Source organism: Idiotropiscis lumnitzeri, unplaced genomic scaffold, assembly GCF_059441095.1.
Source record: "Idiotropiscis lumnitzeri isolate Australia: NSW breed Sydney's pygmy pipehorse unplaced genomic scaffold, RoL_Ilum_1.0 HiC_scaffold_64, whole genome shotgun sequence".
Lineage (NCBI taxonomy): Eukaryota > Metazoa > Chordata > Actinopteri > Syngnathiformes > Syngnathidae > Idiotropiscis > Idiotropiscis lumnitzeri.
This window is the reverse complement of record NW_028283602.1, coordinates 342,244-346,959: the sequence shown is the minus strand read 5'-3', so window position 1 is coordinate 346,959 and position 4,716 is coordinate 342,244. Positions and strand designations below refer to the sequence as shown.

The following is a 4,716-nucleotide window of genomic DNA, read 5'->3' as shown; positions in this document are numbered from 1 at the left end:
CTTGGACAACATGGCTAATATAAAGGCATTGGCAAACAAACTTCCATACAGACTTATAGAATCTTGGAGAAAATTTGCCTGCAATCTCCAAGAAAGAACAAATAGAAGAGTGAAGTTTAAGGATTTTGTTGACTTTGTTGACAAGCACGAAAGATTCTATAAAACAGAAAACAAAATCACAACACACAGAAACACCAAAATCAAAGAAAGTCTTCACAACAGTCATTGTGCCCGCCAAGATGGAAAACAACAAAACCACCACGCCAAAGGCAGAACCTGTTTCAGTGGATGCTATTGCCAAACCATGTGCTAATTGTAATGGAGAGCAACAGTCTCACAATTTGTAAGGAATTTAGGAGAAAGCATCACAAGGATAAGATTGACTTCTTGAGGAGCAAGGGTCTGTGTTTTGCATGTTTGATGCACGGTCGCATTAGCAGTTGCTGGAAACAAAAGCTTCAATGTCAAGAATGCTCTAGACTGCATCCTACAGCACTACACATTGTCCATAAACTTCTGCAAAGAAACAGCCTAAGACGATTGTGAATAGCAGTACCTATTAAGCGCCCTCGTACAAACAACAGAAACCTGGGGTGTCACTGGGGCCTGTAAATAGGACTGCATCCTTTCAATAATTCCGGGATGGGTCAAGGCACAAAAAGGAACCAAGACAGTGACGACTTACTGTCCGGTTTAAAAATGCCCTGACGCCTTTTTTTAGACTGAAATAACTTACTAAAGTTTTCGTTTTGTGCCATTCAGAATGGGAGAGGGAGCCAGGAGGCGAAACAGCCGTCTTGCCAGTTCAATCCCGCACACCCTCTGACTCTCACCCTCCGTTCTGCCTTTTTATTGAAACTAACTCATCAATAACTAATCACCAGAAGACAGAAAAGCATCAACAACTAATCACCAAGAGACAGAAAACATCAATAACTCACGGTATAAAGGTCAGTTTAACTAAAGCATCAATAACTAATCACCAGGGACTCCAGCAGGCAGAAAATCATAACCCAAGGTCAGTTTAACTAAACACATCTTCAGGATACGGTGTCTGTGTGTGTGTGTGTTAAAATAACAAGTAAGTGTCTCTGTGTGTGTTAAACATTAATGAGTGTATAAAAACATGATTATGAATACACAAACTGATTACCTATCCTCAGCCCATCTTACATTTCCCCCCTGTTGTGGATTTAAAAATCATGTCCTTACGGCTTTAAGACAGATCATCATAATTAAATCATACAACAGTGTGATCATCAGTGGAGGAGCGAAAACCTCACATTAGGGAAAAATTCCCCTCCTCCCTTCCGGCGTAGAATGAGATCCTCATAATTTGATGACCATCAGGGAATAAAACTTGTCCCTGGGGTGACTTGGTGGAGGCCCTTGCCTCGTTGTAGGAGAGGACAGCCGTCCTTACCTCCCGGATCTTCGTGTATGGTGTGTGTGTGTGTGCACGTGTGTGGACAGGGGCAAGAAGTCCATGTGTTTTTACGTTTTAGTGTCCAGTTTGAGTTCGTCATTCTCAACATTAATCAGGTTGTAACGGTACATTTGGGCAACAAACCTACGATTAACCATCATCTTTGTCATAAAAATAATGCAACATGAACAGACTAAACATAACAAAATGAAAACTATAATTATCCCTATATATTGTTTTTTTAAATTCTTCATAGTGGTCATAACATCAATAATTGTTTCATTTTTATTAAAAATTTAAATGCAGTAATGTACTCCAATCAAGGCTGATATTCCTTTGTTATGTACGTCATTAATTTCCAAACAATATCTAATCTTTTTGTTCTGTGGCTTCAACATATTTATCATCTCATCAATATTAGCACCACAGAGTACTGAGTTTCGAGATCCTCACAATAGTCGTTCTCAAAATGATATATTTTTTTATCAATTTAGCTTTGTTAAGGTAAGATATTTTATTGACAATCTAACATTAATATGCAAAGAACATGTACATTAGTACGAAATGTAAAAAAAAATTGTGGTGGGGGGGGTGCGAATTGTTTTCTTCTTGGTAGGGGGGGCATGACAGGAAATAATTGAGAACCACTGGTCTAGTCACACACCAGCTCGGGTTCATTCCCTACCAGAGAAATGACATTCCATGTCCCCAGAGCTAGGCGCTTTATGTTGCCGGGGATTGGACTGCCTTTGACTGCCTCCTAGCTCAAAGGAAACCCAAATTCTTTGGTCCCGCCCACTGGTAGTGAGCCGAAGCCCTTGTATTAAATAATAAATAAATACATAAAATAAAAAAATTAATAAATTTAAAAAACGGACCGATCCACTGCTTGGGTTAGTTTGACCCACCTTGAGATCCGTTCCCACTCAGTGACAGTGTCTACAAGCCACTGCCACCAGGCCAGTGAACCGACGTCCAGGCAGTGACAAAAAACGTGATCAAATTACATTGCTCATCATAAGGTGTTTGTGAGACGCTCTTTGTATGTTTCCTCAATTAAGACCTGTTTTCCATTGGTGTATTTGAAAAAAGTGGTGAACCTGTTAAATTCACTACAAAACGTTAAGAAGATGAAAGTAATGTTTGAAGGAATATTATTTTTCTATCGACATGCCGGCGGGCGGGCACAGATAGAGAGTGATAAAGCAGCACCACCCGCGCGGGGCGTGCTGACGAAAAGGCAAGCGCTCCTCCTCTCATCGCGTCCTTATTAAGACAGAAAAAAGACGCTGTTGAATTTGACCTATTCGCAGTTCGAGCAGGTGCTTAACGCTGGAGAATATCACCACTTCGAAGTTCGAACTGCTGTTGAAACGGAGAGGTAAGTGTTTTTCGTTTGTTTTTATTCAAAACATGCCTCGAGTGCATTTGTTCATGGTTAGAGATAGTTGTGTGGAAAACACTATACAAAGTAGCACCATGGATGTGGGCCTACAACACTGGCCTAGCAAACATGTGCTCCTACATCGACATAATTGACGAGCTCCAGTTAAGCATTGAATAATTATAAAACGTCATGGTGCTTTTACTCATTTAAAGAACTAAACCGACGCGTATTTTCATCCGGTGGTCAGGTTTGCATTGAATGTGAGCACGAGGGACGCTAGCTTGTTGCGTTAGCTTTGCGGAGCTAACAGCTTGCACTTTTGTTATAGAACAACAGAATGCAAGTACCATGATAATTTCTGTCATTAATTTTTGTGTAAGACACGATGTTCACTGGTTAATTACATGATTCTTAAAGCAAAGGTTACTGTGAATGCAATTTTGGTAAGATTTTTGTAGTCACACTGCATAAATCTGTCTGTCTGTTGTTTAAACTTCAATATAAACTATTATGGTTGAAATCATTAATTGGGATGGAGGGATTGATATTTTTTTAATTTATAATTTATTTTTCTTACACTGATATTGTTAAAACTCCATTTAGCCTATAGTATTAATAATTCTCAACACAAAACTGTCTTTTTTCTTTATAGAATAAACAATGCCTTCCCTGAGATGCAGGAAGTCCCCAAAGCAGGATACTATTGAACATGCAGTCAAGGGTCTGGACAAGACTGCAGAGTTAGAAGCGAAGTATATAAACTCATTTAAAGGTATGATGTTAACGCTTTTGCTAAGATATATTATTGTTTTCTGATAACCAAGCTGACATCGTTTTTTAAGTGGTTATTTTACATTAAGAGTGTCTTGACCTTTTCTTTTGTCAGTTTCAAGTTATTTCAGTGAGCGTGAAACCTGATGGTAGGAGTTCTACCTAAATTAAGGCTGTACTTGATGACGCCCTCCGGCATTTTTATACCACAATAGACCAGTGAACAAGTCCGATATTGATAGTCTAGTGTAAAGCACGTTATACGTCACAGAGATCACGTGACGCGATCCAATATGACTGTGTATACAGTGTATGTCATTGTTATGAAACTAAATAATCTTAAAGTTTTTTTTTTACGTAACCAGGTGCCATTGACATTTGTACTTTCAGTCCTAATACATACTGGCTAATGCAATGCTGGAAAATGAATTTTGGCTGGTCTGTTCCTTTAAAATCATAAAGAAGGGCTCTGCTCTATCCCTCACAAGAAGCAATGTTTCAAACCACCCTACATTAGTATAGTGGCCCAAATGAATATGATGACTCCTTATTTGTGTGCTTAAAAATATGACGAAGCTATCTTGATTTCCCTGTTAACTAGGTCGAGGAGTATTTACCAAGGCCCCTTTCAGGAAAGACGACTTTATTCTTTATTATGGAGTACAGAGGAAAATTGATAGATTCTGATAAATCTCAACGCAGGAAGATGGATGGAAGAGGCACTGTCTTTTTGTTTGACTTCCGCCGGCAAGAAAAAACTTGGAGGTGAGGCAAAGATTGAGATGTTATCTTATTTTTGTTTTTATTTAAAAAAATAAACACATACTCATCCCATAAGTGTTAGGGGAAAAATCATTCTCTAAGCAAAAATGTATACCGTATTTTCGCACCCAAAAGACGCGCCGTGTCAAAGGGCGCAACACCTGTTGAGGCCGCTATTTCTGTCTTTGTAACATATACTGGACGCACCGCCTGACAAGACGATAGCACAGCTGCTGTTAGCATAGCATGAACTTGGCAGAGCTGCCCACACTGACACAGCCGATAGCAGCCTACTATGCCCCAATAACATGAGCAATCACCCCATTGTTGCAGCAGACGCCAAGTCTCTATTGACAATAGCTGACAATGG

At 39.4% G+C, this 4,716-nt stretch overlaps 1 long non-coding RNA gene across 1 annotated transcript; it reads left to right on the top strand.

Moving 5' to 3' along the window:
- The first annotated feature begins 2,660 nt into the window (after positions 1 to 2,660).
- Positions 2,661 to 4,300, top strand: LOC148315662 (uncharacterized). Its single transcript, XR_015840708.1, has 3 exons — positions 2,661 to 2,807; positions 3,466 to 3,585; positions 4,186 to 4,300. It is a non-coding gene; the product is annotated as an uncharacterized LOC148315662 (long non-coding RNA).
- Positions 4,301 to 4,716: the final 416 nt, after the last annotated feature.